Raw genomic sequence first — 25,749 nt, 5'->3', positions numbered from 1 at the left:
TTGTTTTGGATGTTTATTTGGTGTATTTATTAAGGTTTCCCCAAGATAAGGATTTGAGTTCAAGACGGCTTGTTCTGTTTTGTTTTGTTTACGTAAGCTCTACACCCAACATGGGGTTTGAACTCCGGACCCTGAGAATGAGAGTCACACGCTCTACCGACTGAGCCTGCCAGGTGCCCCTGAGTTCAAGTAGTGTATTTGGTTGGTGCAGGGAAACACTGGAGGGGAGCAGGGAGGTGACCCTGGGGAAGGAAAGCAGCCAAAAAAGGATGAGTCGTTCAGCCAGCCACCACCGTGGGGACTGGAACGTGATCCCAGGGACTCTGGGGAGCAGAAGCATGTCTCAGAGGCTTCCCACCCGAGGGATGGTGGAGTGCAGTTACGGACACGCAAGCCCGGCAGGTATTGGTTGAGGGCTACCGTGCTGGAGGTAGGGTGTGCTAGGGGTGTCACAGTGCTCCTTTCCCGGGACATACAGCCTGTCCTAGGCATGTGTAGAAAGGCCTCCCACAGTCTGAGAAGCAGCTGTCGTGTCCTGCAAAGGGAGGCAGATACTGATGCTGGAATTTCTCCAGAAGACACCAAAGGGACCATGCCTTGGGTACACGGGAAGCTGCGGTACACGCCCCTTGGGGCTTATTTATCAATTCCGCTCTTTCACGGGTTTCCAATTAATTTCATCCTTTAGCTTTATTCATTGAGTTCTTCTGTTTTTGTAAGCTTTAATGTTCCTTTTTTCAACCTCTTCAATTACATGCTTGCTTCGGATTTTTTTACTCTCCTGTTTGATAGTAAAAGCGCTGCAGGTCGGTTATGAGAAATAATTGAGAAACTACTTGTAAGAGTACTCAGCCCAGTGCCTGTCACGTGGTAAGTGCTCAACAAATGTTAATTATTATTTTCATTGAGCACTTTGAACTTGCTTCTAATTACAGATTCGGCGCTCTCCTCTTGATGTCAACACATGGTATTCTCATTACCATTGTTCTCCAAGGGCTCTGAAAATTGCAGTTTTGGTTTCCTCTTTGATCTGTGGCTTATTTTGAAGAGTGTTTTCATACCAAGTAGTTGGACATCTTTTGTTTACATATTTTTCCAATTTCTAGTTTTACCGTATTGAGGCACAGGATGTAGCCATGTGTGATTTCTGGGTTTGGAATTTTAAGTTTTTGGTGGCTTGATACATAATCAATTTTTATTTATTTTTTTTAAAAATATTTTATTTATTTGACAGAGAGAGAGCGTGCATAAGCAGGGGGAGCAGGAGAGGGAGGAGCAGGCTCCCCGCTGAGCAGGGAGCCAAATGCGGGACTCGATCCTAGGACCCCGGGATGATGGTCTGAGCCGAAGGCAGAGGCTTCACTGACTGAGCCCCCCAGGCGCCCCTCTAATCAATTTTTTGAAACAATCCCATGGACATCAAAAGCGTGTATTCTTTTTTACTCATTTCCCATTTGCTGACTGCATCCCGGCAATGACGTGTCTCAGAGGCCCTACACCTCTGTGTTTCCTTTTTCCATCCTTGGGAACCAACCGACAGTCACCACAGCAATTGTGTGTCGGCCCCCTTCCCCCCGTTACTCAGAAACTGAAGGTTCCTGACAAGCACATCTTCACTGCGGATCTTGGTTCTCATTCATTCTCCTTGATTTGGGTTCCAGTCCGGAACTTTAACTCCCCTTCACTTAATATATCTTATTCCATCATTTTATTGTCAAACACTGAGTCACTTGTTTGGGACGTGTCTCTCGTGGACAATAGATGGTGGGATTAAATATGAGAATCTTTGTCACTTAACAGGGCTGTATAACCTTTAGATACATGGTCACAACTATTGTGTTTAACTCTCTGATGAGTTTGTCTGGGTCCCTTGGTGTGGTATAATAAGAAAAAAAAATACCTGAACTTTGTCCCTGGTTCCTGGCACAAAGCTCCTAAACCTCTGACATCTTGGCAGGGATGGGGTGATGGGAGTGTCTTTTGTTATTCGTAAGGTTCCCCTTTCAACCACGTGTTTACAGTAATGAGATGACTCTAGAAACCTTCAGGATGGGGTCTGGTCACCAGAAGCCTGGAAACTTCAGCCCCTCCTGTCCCCCCAACCTGCCCTCAACCTACAGGGAATTGGTTGGCGGGGGGGGGGGGGGTGCTGGAGATTGAGTCAATCACCGATGGCCAATGACTGACCAATTATGTCTTCGTAACAAAACCTCCATAAAGCCCTTAAATGATGGGATTCCAGAAGCTTCCGAGTGGCAAACGCATCCATGTGCCGGGCAGGTAGCTCCAGGCAATCCCACAGAGTCACAGGCTTCCAGACTCGGACTCCTCAGGACCTTGCCCTCCAGCCCTCTTCAGCTGGCTGTTCACTCGCGAGCTTTACGATAAAAGAGAATCCGAAGCATATTAAAACTTGGAAGAGTTTATTTGAGCAAACATCGTTTGGAAGCGGTAAGGAGCGCTCGGCTGAATACATCCAGAGAAGGGGCAGAAGCAAGAAAGCAAAGTATTGATTGGCTGTAGCTTCGAGCTCGTGGGCTGTTGGGTGTTTGTGTTTGTCCTTAGGCTTTGATTTCCTAACCTGGAGGCATTTACGAGCTCATGAGGCTGCCAGGGAGTTAGAGCGACCTCAGTCTAACGGCCTCTTTGTCTAATTAACTGAACCATGATAAATTGTACTTGTAAATATAGAATTTTTTCTATCTTTTGAGTTCTGTGAGTTTTCCAGCAAATTATGGAACCTGGTTGGGGGCGGGCTTGTGGGAATCGCTGATTTTGTAGCCACGTTGGACAGAAGTGTGACTGAGCCAGGACTGGATTCTTGAGGCCGGTGTCTGAAGGGAGGGCAGCGGCGTGGGACGGAGCCCTGCTTGCTGTGGGTCCGGTGCTCGCTCCGTGCACTGCCTCTGTGCACCCTGTGTCAGAATGAAGTGAGGGCGGGCACCCCGCTGGTGCCAGAGAAGCAGAGAATCAGACAAAAACCTCGGGTTTGGCAAAGATGGAAATTCACTTGTAATGTATGTGTTTGCTTACATTTAAGAAACATTTGCCATTTAGGCCGTAGACCCGCCCCTGCCCAGCCTCATTGCTGGTGGTGCCACGCGGAAACCAGACGTGGTTCATGTTGCTTCTTTGCTGCTGCTGCTGCTGCTTTTTATTTGCAGTAGCTGCTCCTGCCCGGGCTCCTGCCTGGCTCCTCGGGAAGCCCGCCGTCTCACTGACTCCATCTGCCCCCTCCTGACCTGTCCCGGGGGCCTGCCCTTGTTGACTCTAAAGTAGCAGAGCTGGGGGAGGAGGGACGGTCGTGCTTCCGCAGGGTGGAGAGGTGAAAAACACCCTGCAGCCTTTCTCCAGGCTTGTCCCTCCTGAGCTTGTCTCCTGTAGATGCACCGAGGTTTCCAGTCTTCTTTGGACGTTGGTTCAAGTATAGTTTTCAAACAGATAAAAGCCCTGTTCTCACGCAAATATAAAATAAACCGTGTCAAAAATTTTATTCGGCCAACTCATGAATCAATACGGGAGCCAGTAAGGTGTTCAAACGGGTTCGAAGAGCATTCGAGAAGCAGATACAGAAGTATGAAGTTGAGATTGTTGGGTTAGATTCAGAACGCGTTCAAGGGTTTCAGGGCAATAAACTGCAACCTTTAGGGTTGTGTGCTCCCCCTGACAATAGGTTATTTATTGGATAATGAACTTCAAGTAAGCTTCTTAAATTATGAAATGACCCAGTCGATAGGCATCAAGCCCAGCGCTGCACTGGGAGATACTTAGAAATCTCTTTGGCCTGAGTTACAGATCGTTTTTGTGACAGACATGCTGTTTTTCACTTTTCACTAATTATTTCTGGCCTGGGTGGAGGTGGAGGACCTGCCCTAGTCCTTAATTATTCGTGCTCTGCTGGGGCCACCTCCTGGGAGACTGTCCTCGTATCTCCCACTGATGGACTATTGGCCGGCTCCATATCGTCTTGGCTAAACGAGGTGTCTTAAACGATAAGAGAAGGTTCTCCAAAATCTACTACAAATGTCTTATTCATTTAAAAATGCAAACACCAAAGCTCAAATACGGGAGAATTACATGATATACCTGTCTCACGAGCAAATCCGCGTATATACTGAGTCAGAGACACTTTGCGTAGGAAGGGACCTTGCACTTGGCGGCCCGTTCAGCGCCTTTACCGCCAGGAAGCGGATGAGAGGAGACACAGATCTGCTTGCGTCATTAATCTCAGCTTTCCCGTGTGAGTATCGCAGTATGCCGAGTGTGATTGTGGTGTTGAAAACACATATATTTTTGAACCACATGGTCCCTAAATGAAAGCCTCCTACTTCAACTGGTACCATAAGTTCCAGTCTAGAAGGGAGAAACCTAGCTCTCATGTCGGCTTTTTTTTTTTTTTTAAGATTTTATTTATTTATTTGACAGAGAGACAGCCAGCGAGAGAGGGAACACAGGCAGGGGGAGTGGGAGAGGAAGAAGCAGGCTCCCAGCGGAGGAACCTGATGTGGGGCTCGATCCCAGCAGTCTGGGATCACGCCCTGAGCCGAAGGCAGACGCTTAATGACTGAGCCACCCAGGCGCCCCTCATGTCGGCTTTCTTAAGGGATTTTCTTGGGTAATTTTAACACTGCATTTCCTCTGCGTCCAACAACACCTGCGGACGTTGGATTAGTTGTTTTCTTGCTGTGTAACTACTTGCTATGCATTTAGCAGCTTGAAAATCACCCACATTCATTGACCACAGTTTCTGAGGGTCAGGAGCCCGGGCATGGTTTAGCAGAGTCCTCTGCCAGGGTCTCCCCAGACAGCAGTCGAGTTTTTAGCTGGGCTGTGCTTTCACCTGGGGGCTTGACTGGGGACAAATCTGCTTCTGAGCTCATTCAGATTGTTGGCAGCCTCAATTCCCTTGCGGTCATAGGTCTCTGCGTCATCCGGAGGCTATTCTCGGTTCTGTGCGGTGTGGACTTCGTCTGAACGGCTCTTACTTCATCAGGTCAGCAACGAGATCCCTCTGACCTCAGGAAGGACCGAGTCCTTCTCTAAAGGACTTTCACCTGATTAAGTCAGGCCCACCGCAGACCACCTCTCTTTTTATTAACTCAAAGTCAAGTGCTCTGGGGCCTTAATCATGTCTGCAAAATTCCTTCACCTTTTTCGTGTTCTGTGGTTGAAAGTGGGTCACAGGTCCTGCCCATGCTCAAGGGGACATCATAGAGCCTGCACACCCCTGGGCAGGAGTCGTGAGGGTCACTCTAAGGGTCTATCTGCCACAGACCTTAACCCCCCATTGCAGTCAGGGTCTGGAGAGAAAAACCACCACCATCCTACATATTCTAACAGAAAATATTTAATGTAAGAAATGGGTTAAATAGTTATTGGAGAACTAAAAAGGCAAACAAACATGAGCCAGGGAGGTAACAAGGGAAACGGGTGCAGGAAACAGCAGCCTTCCGGGGCTGGGGCGCCAGGGCTGAGGTCAGGGTTACCAGGCCGCGGGCGTGGAGAGCCGCTGCTGCCATTGCTGGGCCTACCTGCCCGGAGGAGCAAGCCTGGGGAACTGTGCTCCCTCCGCCTGCTTTCAGGTGTGAGGCCCCTGGGTTTGCCAGCGTCCCAGGAGCTCCGCTTACGGGCTCCCCGGGGCACTCCCCACATCGCGCATGCGCTCTGGAGGTCCAGGGACAGGCGGAGACGCGTGTGAGCGAAGCCCACCAGGAGGAGAGCCTGGAGCAGCCGAGAGGGGCCTAGGGGTCCCCCGCGGGGGCTCCTCCACTCCGAAAAGGGAGGGCGCACGAGGAGTTTTTCAGACTGGTAGGTTTGGAGATCTATTTGGTCACAACCTGGCTCTGGTTAGAGATCTAGAAACTCAGATTTTTTTTCCTTTCTTCGTTGGAGGTACTTTTTGTTTTAAATTGTGGCAGAATATCCATAACAAAGTTTACCACTTTAACCATTTTTAAGTGTTCAGCTCGGCGGGATGAGGGAGGTTCACCCTGATGCGCGCGACCCCCTCCAGCAGGCCCTCCAGGACTCCATCTTCACAAACCAAAGCTCTGCGCCATTCAACAGGAGTCCCCGGCACCCCCGTCCCAGCCTCGAACCTACTCCCTGTGCCAGGCGCTGGACTCCTCTCCGGACCTCACCTACTGGGGCCTGCAGTAGCTGTCATTTTGCGTCTGGCTTGTTTCACGGAGCACGTTGTCCTCGAGGCTCATCCGTGTCGCGCAGGTGTCCAAACGTCCTCCGTTTCTAAGGCTGGACACTGTTCCATCGCATGGATGGACCCCGTTTTGTTCACCCGCCGTTGGAGACTCGGGTGGCTTCTGCCTTTTGGCGACGCTGAATGACGCTGCTGTGCAAATACTCGGATCGCGGGCGCGCTAATAGCTGCTCAGAGTCGCTGCTTTCCATTCTTGGGGTCTATACCCAGAAGGAGAACAGCTAGATCTGTGTTACTTCTCTGTTTCTCAGAAACACAGGCTTTAACGGGGATTGTGAGGGCTGTCCCAAGGTAGGAGCAGGGCCCCTGCGAAGTGTGCATCACCCAGGCCAGAAGCGTCCTCAGGCCTCGGGGGCTCCTCAGACAGAGGCGCGGGCGGCGAGCCCCACGCGGAGCAGTCCCGACAGCGGCTGACGCCCCCTCACTCCCCGCGCGTGCGGGGCTGTTCTCAAGAGCCAAGCGGGACCCTGAGCCCTCCGCTTGCCCGGCTCTGTTACTCCTGCTGTCCTCCGTGGCTAGCGCCCTGTCGTGAGTCGCAGCGGAGCCCCAGGCACGGGGCTGTGTGCTGTCTCCAAGGGCAAACTGGACTCTGGGGCCTGGAGGTTCTGGGGTCCAGAGAAGCCAGGAAAGCGAGTGGAGGCCGATGGTTCCAGAGGCTTCCTGGTGTAAGACCCATGCTCGGCTCCACACAGGGTTAAACGTCGTCTTCAAAAGCATCACCCAAATCCAGCAGCATTCCAGCTCTGGGGCAGGCCGTGGTTTGCCGGCCCCTTCTTCTGTCTTTGAAGAGCCCCTGGCGTGACATCTGTCTCTGCTGCTGCTTCCCTCTGCTCCCATCATCACCTGGCCTCCTCTGATGGTGACCTCTCCAGAGTCCCTTTTCTGAGGACCCTGTGGTGACATCAGGTCTTTCCAGATCATCTCCCCTTCGCAAGATCCTTATTTTAACCACATCTGCAAAGTGTCTTTTTGTCGTATACTGTAACAATGGTAGGTTCTGGGATTAGGGTGTGGACATCTTGAGGGGACATTATGCGGCCTGCCCGGAGGGAGGGGGACCTGTTTCCATCATCACAGCAGGGGGACGCCGAGCTGGGGCCACTTTCCACCTCCACTTCTCACCCTCTGTGGTCAGAGCGCCCTGCTCCAGCAAGGGGCCACGTCCTCTGCTCCCCCAGGTCTGAAGCCCCAACTGCTGCCAGGGGAATATGGCCACTTGGTTCCCTCCCCTGGCCCTGGTGGCTTGCCGCTGTGAGTGACTCTGTCGGGATTTCCATGCGTCCCTCCCCCAAGGGATCTGAGATTTGTAAGGAGTCCGTCTTCCTGCTTTTTGCTTCTCATTTTGCGGGGAGAAGAGGGAGGCTGGCCAGCATCATGGACCAGAAGAGGACCTCTATCCTCCTAGAAGGGACCTCAAACATCATCCATCCTGCCACCCCAGCCCTGCCCTGCCCTGCCATCACCCTGGTCCACTGTGTCCTTGCCACACTGACTGGCAACCGAAGCTTGACCTCTCAAGCAGGTCATTTCCTTTTGAACAAAGATCTTTCAAATGAATTCATTAAAGTCCTTTAGTAGCAAGTTAATAGGAACGGACTTGAATTAACTCGTGAAAAAAAAAAAAGGTGAAAAAAAAAAAAAGGTGGCCAGGAAATGTCTCCTTGGGGAGATCTGATTTCTTGTTTTTCCTGGTACCTTGGGGACTCCTTCTCTAGAAGGGAAACCTCCCTGTCCACCTCTGACCCCCAGCACACACTCAGCACCTGTGACACTTCGGGCTGTGGGTCCTCAAATACCCACCTGCCATGTGCGCCTGACTCCACCCAAGGGACCAAGAATCACAGACCTGCAATTGCCCCGGGGCAGGTGCTGAGTGGCTCAATGAGTCACTAAGAGAGGAGCCTGGCCAGGGTGCCTGCGGCCTGAGCAAGACGGCAGGACAGAAGCTGGACCTTCGGTGCTGTTCTTCTGTGTGTGTGTCTTGGGAGAGAGGGGTGCTGGGGAACGGAGAAGAATGTCCGAGGAAGAAGGCATTACATGGCCCTTCCTGGAGTGCGCCTGGAATCATCCTTCTCGCAGGTGGTCAGGGAGGAGTTCTCAGCAGCAGCAGGGGCGGCAGAAACGGGAAGAAACCACAGATGTGTTGCTGATTGGCCCCAACCCCCTTGGCCTTGGCCTTGGCCTTGCTCCGAGGATCCCAATCTTCACTCCCACCCTTATTTTCCCCTAACTCCCCACTCCTGCCCCGTGCTCCATCCAGACCCGACCATCTGATGTCTCCTAAAGTATCCTGTGACTTCCCATCTCCGCGCCTTGTTCCCGCTGGCGTCTTCACATTCATCGTATTCCACTTCGGGCTGTCTCCAAATCCCTTCTGGACGCCGACTGAGCCCGCCGACTGGGTGGGCTGCCTCCCTTCTTTCCGCCCTCCCACTCCTCCAGCCTCATCTCTGTGTGTCTGTGTGTTTGGTCTTGCGTGGCCAGACTGCCTGGGAATGGGGCCGCTGTACACCGTTTTGTCCTATTTCCAGCCAGCACAGTGTCTTACTTGTGGCAGAATTAAAGAGATCTTTGTTGAGTTGAACTGAAGTAGAAGAAGATGTTATTTTCTCTGTGTCATTCATGGCAAAGAGACCCACGAGGGGCTCTCCCAGTCCAGAAGGTATTTTTTGGCGACCGTCCTTTGACTCTTAACTCCTGCCCTTTGAAGCTTTGATTGATTTAAAGCCCTTTGCACATTTGCTGAAATGAGCTCATGGCTTCATCTAAGCCTGCTTGCTCGGGGAGATTTACATTTTTCCTGCACATTTACAAACATAGTAGAACAGTTTCTAAGTGGAGATATGTTGTGGTTTCCTCTTATCTTCCTAGCACTGTTTGCATATTAAAAGAAGAACTTGGGGAAGGTAGTGACCAGAAAGAAATCAGCGGGATTTCCTGTCGTGGCCGGGTGCCCCGCGGAGACATGTGAATGCAAGGGCTTCTCTAAAACAACTCAGCGGACACCAGCCCGCAGCCTCTGCTCCCCCTGCTCTGTAACCCCTGCGACCACTCCCCCTACCCGCCCCTCTTCACAGGGTTTCCCACTGGCAGCTGTGCCCAGCGAGCCACAGACAAGGAGACTGAACATGACCAACCAAAAGTTCAAGGGACAGAAAGCTGCAGCCTCACGGGACCCATGTATTTACACCCGGGGCTCAGGGGGCACCTCGCGGTGAATAAGCACAAATGAACCCCCCACGCCTCAAACCCAACGCGGCCTGTGTTTTCACACAGTCCGACGACGTGCTTTCTGGGAGCAGTCTGGGGAGAAGATGGAGTGAGGGAAGCCCCCCTTCCTGCGAGAGGAGAGAGCCAGTCACTGCTCAGTCTGTGTTTTTGCCTTTTTAGATAGCAACAGAATTCAGGACTTAGCCAAGTGGGGCCTGGAACCCATTTCTCCAGTGGGGGGCGGAGGGGAGCACCCAGACCACAGACAGCCGACATTCTTTCTGTCCTTGAGGCTCGCCTTCTCTCAGAGGCTCTCCATGGTTCACTGCCTCTGTCCCCTGTGCTGGGTTTGGGGGAGCCCCGCTTCCCTTCCAACACACGGCTGAACCTTTCAGACAAGCATGTACTAAAGACCGGGCTAAGCAAAACAGAAACTTGAGAGAAAGCAAGAGTACCAGGACTCTGTCTTACGAGACATGATTTAGGTATCTTTCCCGCCTCCCTTCTGAGCTCCTGGCCCGTCCAAATGCCATTAGCGTCTGTCACCCAGGTGACTCCAAGTTGGAGCCAGGCTCCCGAGGGATTAGGAGTCTTTCCACTGGCCGAGACCCACCTCATCAGACCTGGGGTCCTGTATGGAGATCTGCTCTTCGGGCAGAACTGACCCTAGAGTCAAGCTCTTCTTTGCAAAGTGTCCCACCCTGACCCCGGGGCTTGCCCTGCCTGCTGCTGGTTAGAGGACCAGGTGGCTATCATTGGCCTCCTTTCCTCGTGCCTCCTGAGGCAGGAAGGACAGACAGTGTGGGGGGTGGGGGGTAGCCCCGGGCTGCTCCACAGAGCCCCTGAAAACAGCGTGGCCAGATGCCGGGGCGGGAAGGTCTGGGACACTTTACCAGGAACTACGACCAGGTGGGGCACTTTTCGGATCTGCACAGGAAGAGGAAGTCAGGGGCTCGCGTACCCTCCTGTGCCCACTGTTCCCACATATAACCACTCTGTCGGCCGTGATGGAAAGCTTCGTGCGCCCTGAATTTCACGTTCCCGCTGTTTCTGTGTGTTTGCCAGTGTTCACGTCCATGCTGACCGCCCTGGCTGTTTGGAAATGTCTGTCTGAGGGGACACGGGTCTGGCTGAGGTCTGCATAGCCTTTGACTCTAGATTGGTCAGAGGGCTGGCTCCACCTTACAGAGCTCAGGCTTTGGTGCCCATCCGTGCAGTGGTACATCCCAGATCTGGAGGCAGGACAGGTGGCCTGGGACTGGGAAGGTGGCTTACATCCCACACCTGGGTGCACAAAGCCCAGAGATGACCACGGTTCAAGTCCAAGGTGAGTCACCAGCTTCAGGGGGCCGGGGAGGTGGGGGCCAGGGTGCCGCTCAGGCATCTGGTCTCTAGAGGTCAGCAGCTCTCTGGGCAGCAGCCCTCCCTCTGGCTGCCCCTGATGCCGGGCCAACCGCAGAGCTCTGAGATGTCCACCGTGCTGTCCAGATGCCCTGCCCCGTGGAGCACATATGGAGCCTGGGGAAGGAGAGGGGGATGCCCTGGGCCGCCGAAGCACCCTGAACCAGCCCTGCCATGCGGTCCCAGAGACCCGGGGCCAGACCCTTCCCCCTGAGGACCAGATGACCTACAAGGCCCTCCGGCTCTGGCTCAGGATTCCAGAAGGGCTGGGGCTGTAGTCATGGGATGAAGGGTGCGTCCTGGGGGACAATGACAGTGTCTCCCATGGGGCACGGGGCTGTGGCCTGGGATGTGCCCTAGCTTAGACCCCCGCCTCTGGGGACTCACGGTTCAGGAGCTAGACAGAGCTGCACCCCCAGAGGTTGGCCTCGAGGCTCCTCTTCTCCTTCCACAAAGATGGCCGCACCTTGCAGAATTGGGGGGCCCCACTCAGAGCTCTGCCTCCCAGGAGTCCAGGAGGGCGCCTCTGGGCTTTACTGGTGCCAGGCCACCCCTGGGTGTGACAGGGTCCAGCAACAGAGCCCCCAGCTGGAAGGCTGGGTGCAGGGTGAATGGCAGAGACCCCTCCGCAGAGGTCCCCTCCAGCAGGGATGCGGCTCCAAGGAGAGGGCACCTGCAGACCTGGGAGGGATGGAGCCGGGTGGCAGGGCTTCCTGCGGGTCTCTGGGTCCCCGGAGCCCACCCGCACACTGGGCTCCAGCTTCCGCCTCTCCTTGCTCACGTCTTGTCCAGTGCGTGCCTCCGTGGGGCTCCCCCTCCCCGCCTTTCTGTGTCACAGACGCTGTCTTCCTCGGCTCAGCTGCCATCACAAAACACCACAGACCCGGGGGGAAGGGGGGGCACTGTTCAGCAATGAAAATCCGTGTTCTCAGGGTTCTGGATGCTGGAGTCTGCTCTCCAGATGTTAGCAAGGTCGCTCTCATTCAGGGCACTCTTCTTTTGGCCTGGGGGGCGCGGGGTGGGAGGAGGGATGGACAGAGGGAGGAAACTGTCCAGTACCTCTTATCAGGGTGCTAATCCCACCGTGGGAGCCCCACCCTCAAGATCTCCTCTAACCCTGATTACCTCCCAGAGGCCACATCTCCAAATACCATCTCATCACAGGGCAGGGCTTCAACTGACGAGTTCCGAGGACACAAGCTTTTAGGACGTAGCACACCCCATGGCCCTTGTGCAGGAGAGAAGTTGCCACCTGGACACTCATGAGAGTGACTCTGAGGCTCTGGACCCTGGGTGCCAGCTGTGACCTTGACTCGGCGTCCTTTTCAATAGCTCTGCAAAGCTGCCAGGACTCCCCTTATACTGCAGCGTGCCCATGGCCCCGACCCCGCCTGGGAATCCCTCATCTGGTACAGACGAGATGGCACGAGGCCTTGTCCACCTCTGTCCGTGTCAGCATGTCTATCCGAGCCTTCCTTGCTCTCAGAGGTGTCCCCCTGAGGGGGCCGAGCACAGCCTGCTCGCGGAGGGGCTCCGGGGCTGTGGGCACACAGTGTCCCCGCTGGAGCCCCTGCCCCTTCATCGTCCCCCAGGGCTGTTACCACGAATCCACTCTCCGCTGGCGCCTGGATGGAGGGAATTGAGTGGTTGGCTCCTTTTCGTCTTTCCTTCTCCTCACTTTGCTTGAAAAACGAATGTAACACGTTGCGCCGTGAAGGATTATCTTTACCCGAAGAGAGGCCTGGCCTTTGCCGGTGGCTACTGGGTTGATCTTTCAGGATGTCATGTCGGATGGGAGTGTCTCTTGTTTTCGTGGGACCTTGGCCACCAGACAGTCTAACAGTGTCATTTGTGATGGGGGTTCTGGGCCACGTGGTATCATGTCTCCCTGCAGAGCGTCTGGACACTAAAGGTATGATCCCAGCCTTCGGAGGGGCCAGCCGCTGATGGTAGGCCACGTGGGCTGCGTGTGCTCGAGCTCCAAGAGCAGTGGGCACCGAGGCTGGCGTGAGCTTTTCCGTGTGTGTCGTCACGTGGAGGCCAGGGGTGTGACTCAGGGAGAGGACGTGTTCGGCTCTTTTCCTGGGCCTACGCACGTCTCCCCTGGGCTGAGTTCCAAGTGTACACGGGGCCAATCTCTTCCACGTGGTCTACAAAATGCACACGGATAAGACGCCAACCCGCTAGGAAAATGAGATTCGAAGCAAGCAAGGTAGGAAGAGGAGCTGGAGGCAGGAGCAAGGTCAGGACCCAAACACCTTAGCGCTCTGTCCTGGCTGTGGCAGGGCTGCAGGTGTGGCTGTCCCCTGGCGGCAGGGCTCTGGGAGGGCAGCGAGGGCTACGCAATCACAGGACTACTCGGGAACCGGCCCTGGGTGGTGAGAGTGAACAGTATCTTCGCTGCATCTTTTCCACAGCCCCGCCGACTGTCCCTACTTCTCAGAGCCTCCACCCAGGCTCTGGGCGTTGCAGCGAAGCCCTGAGAAGGGCGAACGGGCAGGGTCCTGGTGTGATGTGGTTTGGCTCTCGGCCGTCTGATCATCCGGCTTAACCGGGCTGGGGATTCTCCACGGCCAGGGCAAACTCCCCGCACCCCTCCGTGGGGACCGCTGCCGGAGCCGGCCGTGCTTACAGCCGCGTGCGGTGTTCTCCTGCACTAAAGTCGGGAATAAACACTGTTTTAAAGAATTTCGAGTATAGTGGGGGATGGTTTTTTAAAGGGAAGTTCTTCCCCACCCCCGCCCCAAAGAAATCTTTTCGTAAGCCCAAAATGTAAACAGGAGGGAGGAGGCCTGGAATTCCACCTTCCTTGCTGCCCCTCCCTCAGCCCCCAGCAGAGGCCCCCAGGGAACCCCTAAGCGCCGCCCCCCCCACCCCCGCCCCGGGGCTGCCTCGGCATTTATACCGAGAGGGGCTACACCCTCCAGCTCCCACCAGAAAATCCACTGTTTCACAAACTGAGCATCTTGTAATATTTCCTTTTAGGAAAGGGCTGTGTGGATATTTTCTAACACGCAGAAACCACTGTTCTGAAAGTGGGACTGGACGGCACAGACTTCGGGTAACACGGCATCACGGGAGCTTCTGAAAAACGCGGAGTTAGGACTTGGCCCCTTGCGCCCTCCCAGCACACCGTCAGCCTACACAGAGGTCCATGGCACCGGGAGCTGTCCACCCCACAGAGGGGCCTGCTGGCTGTCCCGAACCCTCCACTTCTCCTTGTGACTTTCCATTTCCTCTTCTAGTAGAAGAGGGGATCCCCGAGGCCTTCCCCACTCCTTAGCCATTTCCATAGATGGAGAGAAAATGTCTCATCCCTGGTGTTCCCTTATCAGGCTGCTGTCCTCTCGAAGGGAAGTCTCTCAGTTCCGAGATGGCCTAGCCTCCAAGCCACCTTCCGTGCTCTGGGTCAGGGCTACAGAGAGCCCCTCTCTTGCCTAGGAAGAAAGATTTGACCCAGAGAGCAGAGTGACCCCATAGGGTGTCATGAAACCTCTCTAGAGGATCAGCTCTTTGGGGAACTGGACAGGGGAGAGGGAGCCCTCCCTGGTGAGAGCATTTGGTAACTGATAGGAGTAATTGCAGCCTTTCTCAAAAAAAGTGTTTAGTGTGTGTTGGGGGGCAGTGGGGGGGAGCGGGGGCGACCACATAGCTCTGGAGTAGGGGGAAATGAGTGGCCTTCTGAGTCCCAAATTAGTAAATCGATAGTAAGTGGATCAGAGATGAGATTTGAAAATTATCCCCAAAGAAAGAAATGATCAAATGGAAGTATCTACCTTACTAGAAAACCGAGACGGGGTGCTTGTGGACTCATTGCAAGGACAGTCAGAGGTGAGCCCTGACGGTGGCTTCTGGCTTCTGTCTGGGGCTCTGGCAGCCGACCTATGGTGGCCGGGCAGCCTGGTAGAAGGAGTGCTGGGGAGACGGACATGGTAGGTGGTCACCAAATTGTTGAACCCCAGACCATCTCCCTGCCCCAACCCCAGGCTCCCAGCAGCCTTCTGTCGATAACTCCTCATCCTGAGGGTCCGTGTGGGAGATGTCAGGGCAGGGAGGCTGCAGCTGGAGTGCGGGATCCGAGCCCCCTCCACCACGTGGACTAAGAAGCCCCCATCTGATGAGGTTACGGAATACTTGCGAGGTTCAGTGGGGTGGGGTCCAGAGCCGACGACCAAGAAAGAACTCTTGAGGCGTCTTTGGTGAAAAATTCGTGGTTTATTAAAGCACGGGGACAGGACCTGTGGGCAGAAAGAGCTGCTGCCCTGGGATTGTGAGGGGTTGGGGGAGGTAAGGAAAAAGGGAGGTAGAGGAAATACTTTCACATGTTAAAGAAGACTCACAAGATACCAGAGGCCTTGCCCTTGTCAAGTTAAGGTGGTTTACCCCTCCAGTAAGGCATTAACATGAAGATAGTTGGGACTTTCCTGGAGGCTGCAGATTATAAGGGCATTTAATGGTATCTACATTCCCTTCCGGAAGCTAGGTTATTGATAGAAATGCTTCCTTCTTGTAAACTGCTAAAGACATTTGTAAAACTGAGGGAGACTTAAGTCTTGCAGGATTGTGGTATCTATAGGTTAACTATTTCTTTGTCCTTGAGGGCAGCCAGGAGTGCCTGAGGAATGTCACATACATCCTATGGGGGGGGGGGGGTTTGCCGGGTGTCAGTTTCTGCTTTGTCCTCAGCTTGCCTTCTGTTCCCTCATCATTTCCCTCCCTGAACAATTTTGACCCTTACATCTTTAAGGTTGTTAAAGGTAGAAGGTCTCATCTTCTGTAATGTCTTCCTGCTGGATAGGGGCGTAGATGTCCCTACCTATGGGTCAGTATTGTTCAGTTGGGGAATTTATAGGGGAGTCATCAAGGGGGAGGCAGCTGAATCCAACGCTGACAACATCTCCTTGATTAGAAGGGATTATCTGTTAGATGGAAGTTATGGAAGTGAAGGAGTCTTGGCACTAGTAAGAGAGACACCGGCAATGGTTAATATTATAAAAAAACGAGGTTATTATAATGAGAAAGAGGTCTGAATAAAAGATCTTTGATAGTTGACCTCGATAATTTTCCTCCAGTCCAGGAGTTTGAAGCAATCACTAAAGGAAAGTGATCATTGAAAGCACCAATTTGAGTACTCCTGTCAGGTAGACACCCAGATATGTTTGGTGGTATCTGGACACAATACACAGTATTGTTTTTATGCTAGCACGAGTTTCACCTTATGTAGCAGTTACAAACATCTAATAGCATTCTGTTTCTTAAAGCTGCTTTACATATTTGTATTACCCTAGCATTTAATAGAGAAACACTATTTTGAGTGTCATTGAGGGCTTTGACCATGTACTTAAGAGTTTCCATGTGCCAAACAACATTCTCCAGTCTCAAAGAGGTAACAGAGATGCTAGGTGGTCATAGCAATGTAACACAGAACATGTCTGCTATGGTTTTAAATTTGGAAGGTTGGTGATGGTTTTAATAATGCATCCATGTGTCTAGGCAAAACCCAAGAGTGCAGTGGCCTATCCAGCCTCGGGGAAGCCATGGCCACAGATGAGAGCTGCATAGCCATCGGGTCCCAGCCAGGAGCCAGTCATATAATACTGGGCCTCTTTTGAACTGCAGTCAGGATTTCAAGGGCTACTTGGTTTTGGAGGGCCATACATGCAATGATTTCAGGCCCATATTTGACTGGGGAGTTATGGCTTGACAGTAATCCCCGTTTCTTCCAAATTGCACTGTGAGCATGGAGGACCAGGAAAATATATTTGAAGTCAATATAAACATTTTTAAGCCTTTTGCCAATTGCAAAGCACGGGTGGGCGCTACTAATTCTGCTCTGGGGGCAGACATGTTTGCTGACAGGGCTTTGCCCTCAACAGTCTTTTGAGTTAGACTTGACTATAGCATACCCAGTTTTTCTTACCCCTCTTTTCCATGAAACTGTTACAATACGGACATCTTAAATCTGGTCGACTAGAATAGACAAGATCAATAACCTCTGAACAGTTATGCTCTATAGAAGTACAATGGTCAGGTCCAGGCTTAAGGGTAGCTGCATTTAAAGTCTGACAGGTTTCAAGTATTATTCCAGACATACCTATAAGCATCGTCTGGTATTTAATAAGTCGGCTTCCCATCACCCATTGGTGGCTTTTGGTCTTGGACCAGATGTGAAGTCACTACAGGAAGGGACTGTCCCATAGTGAGCTTTGAGGCTCCTTTTACCAGGAGGGCTGCTGTCTGCTCAGCTAAAGCCTCTCCTTGTAATTGTACATCCATAGAAGTGGCTTCTAGGATTAAATGTAACTATGCAGGATAAAAGCATTAAAAAGCCTTCTTTGTTTGAGGTCTAGCCTTAATATCTTAACAAGGAATCACTGGCAAGTGGGGGAAGACTTGTCAAGGGATAAGAGCATCCCCAAGTCATCATCCAGTCCAGTCATAAGGAAAGTGGGGTCATCCATTATCTCCACAAGCCTATGGAGAGGGGTATGCTCTGGCTCTTTTAGGGAGCGATTTCATCATCTCAGCCACATAGAATTGGTCAAGGTGATAGCTTTGTTGGGGAATCCATCTTATTTCCCAGTTGTTCAAATAATTAATTATATGCCCATGGGGTCCTGTTATTGGCCCCACAGAATAAAAAGCATGAAGATTATCTATACATGAGCTATTGTATAGAAATAGAAAAAAGCTATTTCTCTGAAGTTTACTTCAAGTTGTCTAGCTTAAGAAAACATTTAAGGACAATCAGATCCAGAATTTAACATCCACAAAGGTGGGTTATTTAAACATAATTTTTCTCCCTAAAATAACCCTCATTTCCAGAGATAGCCAAATCAGGACTAATTTATTTGAAAAACAAGCCCAGTTTTAACAAACTTGGCCTAATTATTTACATAAGCTCCGCAAGGATAGTGACTGATCACGTAGATCTTTTAGAATCTGCTTTTCTGGAACTTTTATAAGGAATCTCCAGGTTGAACTTTTAGTAGCCTCTCCAGGCCAGAAGCCAAGCCAAGTACTTGCCATCAGACATGCCTGCAATACCTCGTAGATTTGGGCAAATTCCTCTCCACGAGGTCCCCAATATATCCTGAGGTTCTCCTGCACCTGCCAGGAAGTGACATTCTTTACTCACCTGGTGAGGCTTCTGGGAACTCTAAGCAAGGTGTCAGGCCATTTCCAGGGGGCTTTATGGCTCCAGGTTTCATAAAGTCAACCTTAGTTCCTGAAAGCTGTTTGGTCATATCTGAGTCTACGCATGTCTCTCAAACATGACATTCCAGTCAAAGCCTTGGTAAAATAACCAATGTTTCCAATGGTGTCCTGTTACAAGGAGAATAATACTTATTGAACTTATGCAAATGATTATGATTGCCATGGAAGAAAGAATACTTACTGAGACCTTTTTAATTTCAGAGGGTTCAGGTAGAGAGAAAAGTTAAATGCTTTCATTCGCTTTATTATTATTTCTGTATATCACTGATGTCTTAAGAGAAAGTCTCCTCAATCTGGAAGAGTAAACACTAGAGAATCAGTAGTGTGTTAAACAAGAGTCACAACACTATAATCTTTTAGTTAATTTGGTCCCATGTTACTAATTCTTGTTTAGCTTGAACTCAGCTTTAGTTAATTCTGGAAATTTTTACCCATTTCAGTTTTAGGATTCGATGAAAATATCGAAAACCTGTATCTGTCCTAAAAGTCCTTTATATGAACTTCCTTGAAGAGGAAACTCATTTTGCAAGACAATAAGAACAATTATAAAGAACAAAAACACAGACTGGACATGGTTAGTAACTGATGAGTTTACAGCATAGCTGGCAAGGAAGTCAGGTTCCTTCTGTGACACACAACACTTCGATAGCCAGAAAAGAGTGTTGACGACCTTATATTAAAACATCAAAATTTTAGGAATTGCATATTATCTCTAGAATAGTGACAGCATTTACCCAAATGTAACCCAAGGCTCATTTGTTTAACAGTGCTTCCAGAGTAACTCAGCACACCAAAGAAAAAGGCCTAATGAGTTAAGAGATTTCATTTACAATTTAAATCTTGGTAAAGTTCGTTAAAACCTTAAAATTATAGCACAAGCCTGAATAGGATTACAGATCACTACAAAACTAGTTTTACATAACCAAGGTGACAATAGGAGACTGGAAAGGCAAATACGCAGGGTTCTATAGTTGTCAGCAAAACTTAGCTCCTTTAATACTGAGAAGTTTTAACTAAGTGATCGCGAAGACCTGTTAATGACAAAACATAGAAACTTTGTTTTCTGGACAAAGAATAACTGTTTACATTTTCTTATCCAGAGCAGTTGAACAATTCAAGAAACGTTTCTCTTTTAAACAGAAAAAGCAGACTTACATATCATACCACTGTACTTTAAAAATCCATTCATTTCCATCTTAATCCATCTTGACCACACATAAAATTCCGTTCCAAAGTTAACCCGTCATAAACCTTCTACAGCTCTCTTTTGCATTCAGATTTTATCTTTCCAAATAACCATCTTATTTGGGACATTACCTTCAAAAAATGCATTCCGCATTCTCCTTACATAGCTCCTACTTTTGTACAGAGTTGCTTTCCTTCTTTCCATCAGCCTGCATTACATTTAGTAGAGTTTTGCCTTTTTTGAAACCTTAGTCTCCAATGAAAACTAAGTAGTAACCATCTGAACTGTTACACCAAAAGGTTTAGATGGCAAATTTATGAATCAATTAAGCACAAAACATGTTTACCAACAGACTTAAATGTCTTTAGTTTCTTTGCAATAAGTCAAAAGCACAAACCCACATCTAGTACTCAATGCTTTAGCACTTCATCCTATTTTAAAAAGACCTAGAAGTCCAATGAATTAATCCAGGCAAAACTTTAAAGATTCAGGTTACCAAAGACTTTGAAAGCAATTTGAACAATTACCCATGAAAACTTTTGAGACAATTAACCATTATTTTAGTCTTCATTTTACTAACAACTCACAACAGAGATAACACAAGTTTGTTTGACCTTCAGTAAACCTGGATAGAATAAAAGTTTCGCATGTAGTGCTGATAACTTGAAGACATGTCTATCTTAATTAAACCAACAAGCTTACCTTAAATACTGAATTATGTTCCACCTGGATCCTCCCCACTGTCAATTTTTACCTGAGACACTAGTGGGGAAACCTGGAGTGCATGGTGTTAAGTCCAGGGGGTGCTCTTCACTCCTTGATGGTGAGGGCAGGAGGAGCCAGGGTGCCTGAGGCACCGAGGATGGTACAGAAGCCAGTTATGGAGGCCGCACCCCAAGTGGTGCAGAAAGAAGGGGGGAGGGGGAGACAGTAGAGGCAGAGTGCTGCCAGAAGGCAGAGAAAGGATTCCCGGTTTTCAACCTCATCAGCTCCAACAGGAGCAGGCGCCATGTTTTCCTGCCAACAAGGGGGAAGAGGCAGTCTATGTCGGGCCAGAGAAGACAGGAAATTTCCCCGAAACAAAGGGAGTTCCGGCAGCCGCTTGGGAATATTCCTTAAAGTCTCCGTTCCGAGGTAGACTAACCACAGTCGGCTCCAGTTATAGCCATTAACCCGGGAAATGAGTGAGGGAGAAGCCCCCACATCTGTTAGAAGGAACAGTGATAGAGAGTCAAGAGTCCCCTTTGTCTGGGATGGCCTGTGTTTCCTCCAGCAACCTGGGTTTACTTGGAGGAGGCCTATCTAATTGTCATCCAATGTCAGGGGAGAATTTACTATCTGACCCATTCGGGCAAACATTCTTCAAGAGGCCCTTAGGTCGGGGTCCTGGTGCAGAGCAATGAAGGCCTAGGTATGAGCAATGAAGGTTCCCTAGGTCCATTTGCTCTGTTCCTTACAGAACAGATCTTACCGATAGATCCCACTGAAACCATGCAGTGTTACAGGATATCAGTACTTTCCTAAATTTTGCAATCCGAATTGTTTCCAATGGGTTAGAAGGCACCCCAAGGGAGAGTCCTTGGGAACCGAAGAAGCAGCCTACCGAGGCCACGCTCAGAAAGTAAAGAAGGTCCATGACCAAATTCCTCCCGGCTCCCGGGTGGCGTCCCACGCAGGATATGTCAGAGGTTCCCGTGTGTCAAAAGTGACCGGAGGCGTCCCTCAAACAAGACATCGCTATTGATCACAATCCTGCCTTCCTGTGAAGGCATTCCAGCCATAAAAGGCCCGTAGGAGGGATGCCGGCGTCCCTCCCCTACCCCATCGCATCCTAGGCTGCCGATGGGTGCCTGGTGAATGGACGGAAATACCATGCCTTGAAGGTCGTGCCGTGAAGGTCGTGCCGTGAAGGTCACGCCTTATCTTGTCTTACCTTGGAAGTATTTTACCTTGGCTTGAAGAACCAGCTATTTTTAACCCATGGAGAAGACGAGAAAAGTTTAACAAGGGGGATTTACCAAATTTTGTAGCCTAAATAATTCGTAGAGGACATTGACGGAAAACAGTAAAGACAGAAATCCATCATGATCTAAGCGACATTCCAACTCATGTGGTCCTTACAGCCAACTTCCCTGGGAAACGGTCCCCGGTTGGGTTTTAGTTCCATTGGGTACTCGTTCCGGCCGGCTCCGATGGAGGTCCCACGGCCAGAAGCGGCTAGACCAGGGATGTGGAGGGCATCGCATTAGATCAATCAGGAGGAAACCTCACACGGGAGTCTTAAGACTGGCAGCCGTGCTAGTCACTTAGGTGGCTGTCCCGTGCCCAAGACAGACGACTTTGTATAAGGACAGCAGTAAAAAGAGGGCATCAAGTTTCTGGGTCTTATTACCATCCTGGCCAGGGTACTAACTTCCAGCCAAAAGGCAGGCTTTTTCCTTCCCATAGAGTAGCCATGGGCTAGAGGATTGCGGCCTAACCTAGTGACATGAAAGTGTTCCAATAAGACCGTACTCCTTGAAGAGCCCCAGAAAGGAGAGGAAAGGAAGAAAAGGGAAAGTACTCACCAATTTTGCACCGAAGCTCAGAGTCCAGATGTAAAGACTCAAAGCCCCACCTACGGGCGCCAAATGATGTTACGGAATTCTTGCGAGGTTCAGTGGGGTGGAGTCCGGAGCCGATGACCAAGAAAGAACTCTTGAGGCATCTTTGGTGCAAAACTGGTGGTTTATTAAAGCACCGGAACAGGACCCGTGGGCAGAAAGAGCTGCTGCCCCGGGGTTATGAGGGGTGGCTGATTGTGTACCATGGGGTTGGGGGAGGTAAGGAAAAAGGGAGGTTGAGAAAATACTTTCATATGTTAAAGACGACTCACAAGATACCAGAGGCCTTGCCATTGTCAAGTTAAGGCTGTTTACCCCTCTAGCGAAGCATTAACAGGAAGATAGTTGGGAACTTCCTGGAGGCTGCAGATTATAAGGGCATTTAATTGTATCCACATTCCCTTCCCGAAGCTAGGTTATTGATAGAAATGCTTCGTTCTTGTAGACTGCTAAAGACATTTGTAAAACTGAGGGAGACTTAAGTCTTGCAGGATTGTGGTATCTATGGGTTAACTATTTCTTTGTCCTTTAGGGCAGCCAGGAGCGCCTGAGGAATGTCACATACATCCCAGTGGGGGGGGGGGAGTTGCCGGGTGTCAGTTTCTGCTTTGTCCTCAGCTTGCCTTCCGTTCCCTCATCACATCCCTGGTCATTCCTTTGTCCAGCTCAGTCCTTCTCACTGTATTACTTGGTGCTACATGTTTGCTTGATGGTTGTCTTTTGCTGATCTCCCCAGCCCCACCGAGGGATGTGGCCTCCGTGTTTCCCTGCTCACGGCTGCGGTCCACGTCTAGGGCGGTGCCTGGCACTGACCGGAGCTTCATAAATACTTCTGGGACAAGGGGATCGTTGGATACGTCAGTTCACAACAGCTCCGACGAAACGAGGGTGCATCCCAGACTCCGATCAACTCGGGGACATGGAACAGCTGGAGTTCTGAGCCTGTACCATGAGAGCCGGGGTCTGATCCGTGGCAAGTTCAGTAAGAAAAATCCCTTCAGGTACACACCTGCGTGGGCTACCTGCCACGCTTTCTTTCTTTTTTTTTTTCCTTTCTAAAATGTATTTAAATTCAATTAGCCAACTTAGAGTTAGTTACATATATAGTGTTCAGTAATTTCTCTGTTTCCTGTAACGCCCATCCCATCACGCGCCCTCCTTAATGCCGTCAGCCGGGGACCCCCTCCCCTGCCTAGGCCGGGGCGTCTCTCTGCACCGTCCTCTTCTTCCAGCGCCTCCAGGCTCCGATACAATGAGCAATAACAAACTAATGCAAATACAAACTAACAACTCCACTAATGGTAACATTTACTGAGGATCTGTGCGCTGGGGCCTCACCAGATACAGGTCTGTTCCACCCGAATCAGTCCAGTCCAGTCCAGTCCAGCCCAGCCAGCAAGAGGCCAGGTGACCTGTGTTTGGGCTCAGCTTTGCCTTGTGTGGCCTTGGACTTCTGACGCCGGCCCCTCTGGTTTTTGTTTTTGCTTTTTGTGGTTTTAATTTGTAAAATAAGGGGCTGGACAAGACCAGGAGATTCTAAACTTTTCTTCTTCTGGCAACAGCGCCCTAGTCTCCAGCAAGTTCCGCTTCAGCACCCTGATGTCAACGGATACAGCAGACGTGCCAGGTGCAAGCTCCCAGGCCTCACACCTGCTCCCAGATTCCCCGGGGGCCCCCCAGGAGGACAGACTGAAAGCCCCAGAGCCCCTCTCATGTTCTAGGAAGCCCAGCCCAAAAAGGTGGCAGTCTCACTGCCCTACTCACGGGGAAAGAAACCTTTTGTGACAGAAGACAAAGGCTAAAGGCTGGGGAACTTCCTCTCCGTTTCAGTGAAACACAAGAGCCGGCAGAGTGTGGTGTTCTCAAACTTTAGCGTACAGTGGAACCCCCAGGGGACATTGAGCAGCAGGTGGATTTGCAGCCCTTCCCCCCCCCCCCAGGCCCCACCAGATTCCCTGGGTCTGGAGTGGGGCCAAGGAAACCAGCACTGTGACCAGCCCTCCCAGGGACAGCGTGTGACTCTTCCTGCACAGGCTCCAAACCCGGCATTCTGAGAACAAGAGCATTTGGGACAGAAGTCGAGAAGGGGGTGTGGGAACCCACTCTGGGATCCGGAACGCCCGAGAGAGACAAGGAATGAGTTGCCGTGCGGTGCGTACAAGGGGCTCAGCGCAGCGCACTTGCCTCTGCGGACATGCCGGCCTGACCTGGCACAGGGTGGCGGGTGGGGGGGAGGGATGCCAACTCCCAGCTGGGCTGAGCATCTCCCAGCCATGCCCACTGCCTCCCAGACCGGGCCTGATTGGTGCTGCCAGCGAATGTTCTTGAATAAACCCGTTCATGTCCTATATCATAGACTTCCTGTGTATTCCCCTCCATAGTCACAGACCCTGGCCGATGACACGGGGGCTCTGCATCTTCCTGGTACCAAAGCCCTCGATCTTTCTGCTTCACCAGCTGTCAGTGATAGGCACAGCCCACTGGCACGGACCCTCCCGGTGCGCCAGGCTCTGGCCCGGTGCTCTGCAGACTCACTTCATTTGTCCTCTCATCTCGTGGCCCCGCTGCCCCACGGAGCAGGCGCGCTGAGTAGCGCTCTCAGATGGAGGAGCCCAGCAGCGTGGCATCAGGCGCATTCTCTTACCCCTGCCCCCCTCCGCCCTCCAGGTCTTCAGGGCAATTCGTTGGCCAGAAACCTAAGGGTGCCCGGACTCTCAAAGCTCAGCTAGCTCACCGAGTAAGCACTTAATTTATTCTACAAACAGGGCACTTTTTAAGTGTGAAAAGGGGCATTATTGATAATCAGGCCAGGACAACAGGCTTAAACTGAGACAGTCCCCAGAAACCTGGACAGAGTCACCTCATCTGTTTCAAAGCCTGTCCTTTCTCCCACCATGCCTGCCTTGGACACACACAGACTCAAACCTCAGTTTTAGCCAATACGGTGGCCTCTACTTTGCAGAGAAAATGGAAACCACTAGACAGGACTGCCCTTAACTTCTTGCCACGTACACATCGCAGTGCATCTCCCACTGTCTTATTATAGTAAAAGGCCATCTTGCAACCTAAGGCTGGGTCTTCCTGCTGGGCTCTGAATCTGAGTCCCTCACCTCTTTCGGGGGTGGTGGGGGCCTCGCTCTGTCCCCCAGCTCCTTTATGTCTTGCTTCCCCATTCCCACTCCCTGCTTGCTTCTCTCATTAGCGTGTACGCATGTTCAGATCTCTCCCATCTTAAAAAAAAACAACAGCGATACAACTTTCCCTCTACCCCATGCTCTCCCTTCTCCTCCCATGCTGAATTTCTCCTGCCTCTGAAAGGTGAATGCTGGAGAGAGGGGCTTATAAATCCAAGCAGCCCTAGAGGCCCCGGGAACTGACTCCTGCCCTGTCTGCGGCCCGCTCAGCTTTTCCACCCCAGTCTCTTGGACCCACCTGGCGGGATCCGTGTGCTTCCATGGGTGGGTGCCTCAGGGACCCTGCAAGGGCTGGTCTGTCCTCCGCAGGGAGGGCTGCTGTCGCCTCTGTCCCTAGTGGCCCCTCGAGGGGCACACTGTTTTAGAGCTCTCCTGCCACCTGTCTGGTGTAGCTGAAAAACCAGCCTTTTAACCTTGACACTTAAAACAGAAGGCAAACCCTGTGGTTAGAATAGAACAGAACATGTCCCCACTTGCTTTGCTTTCGGAGGGAGGTGACTTATTTGGGACTTACCTGCTGATGGCTCCTCCAGGGCCATGGCTTTGCTGTGTGGGTCCCCATCTTTCCAGACCCAAAGAGAAGCTGAGGAGAGAGTCTGATGAAAGGTTTGACCCTTTATCGCTGCTGCTCCCCTCCATCAGAACAGGCCTGGCTTCTCCCTGGCTCTTCCTTCCCAAGGTTGTTACAGCGGGAGAACTGGGGCGGGGAGCTGATTTCCC

General features: G+C 51.2%; 1 long non-coding RNA gene across 2 annotated transcripts; it reads left to right on the top strand.

Annotated features, from left to right (window-relative positions):
- On the top strand, positions 1–25,533 carry LOC123783588 (uncharacterized). Of its 2 annotated transcripts, none has more exons than XR_015721594.1 (3): positions 1–402; positions 22,572–22,836; positions 23,398–25,533. It is a non-coding gene; the product is annotated as an uncharacterized LOC123783588 (long non-coding RNA). The 2 variants fall into 2 exon arrangements; XR_015721593.1 differs by having other exon boundaries at positions 1–2,451.
- Positions 25,534–25,749: the final 216 nt, after the last annotated feature.

This window comes from Ursus americanus, chromosome 2 (assembly GCF_024610735.1).
Source record: "Ursus americanus isolate L20-20 chromosome 2, mUrsAme1.1.p, whole genome shotgun sequence".
Taxonomy (NCBI): Eukaryota; Metazoa; Chordata; class Mammalia; order Carnivora; family Ursidae; genus Ursus; species Ursus americanus.
This window is presented reverse-complemented; position numbering and strand designations above follow the sequence as displayed.